This window comes from Penaeus monodon, chromosome 20, assembly GCF_015228065.2.
Source record: "Penaeus monodon isolate SGIC_2016 chromosome 20, NSTDA_Pmon_1, whole genome shotgun sequence".
Lineage (NCBI taxonomy): Eukaryota > Metazoa > Arthropoda > Malacostraca > Decapoda > Penaeidae > Penaeus > Penaeus monodon.
The window spans coordinates 25,004,589-25,004,952 of record NC_051405.1 but is presented as its reverse complement, the minus strand read 5'-3'; positions in this window follow the sequence as shown (position 1 = coordinate 25,004,952).

Genomic DNA, 364 nt, shown 5'->3' with positions numbered 1-364 from the left:
CAGCAACAACAACTAAACTTTGTAGTTTGTAGGTGTATGTGTATCTACAGGTGATTTTGTACATACATATTCGTAAGTGGGGAGAGTACAATTAAAAGTTCAATAAGTTGGCTATTGATCATATCAGCAAACAACTCCTGGTTCTTGTGGTAGCTTGTGCCATAAGTAAATCCTTGTTGAGTTGCCTGTTACAGTCCTGCGTATCTTGCCCTCTGTTTTCGTGCCTGGGTGCGCAGGCTCAGCAACAAAGAGGGCTGGAGTAAGAATGGCCCATATTATTATCGTCATATTGTAATGACTCACGTTGGTTTGGTAGAAATCAACACAATGAAGATAATCAGGATTGCCTTTTTAGTAGATTCAA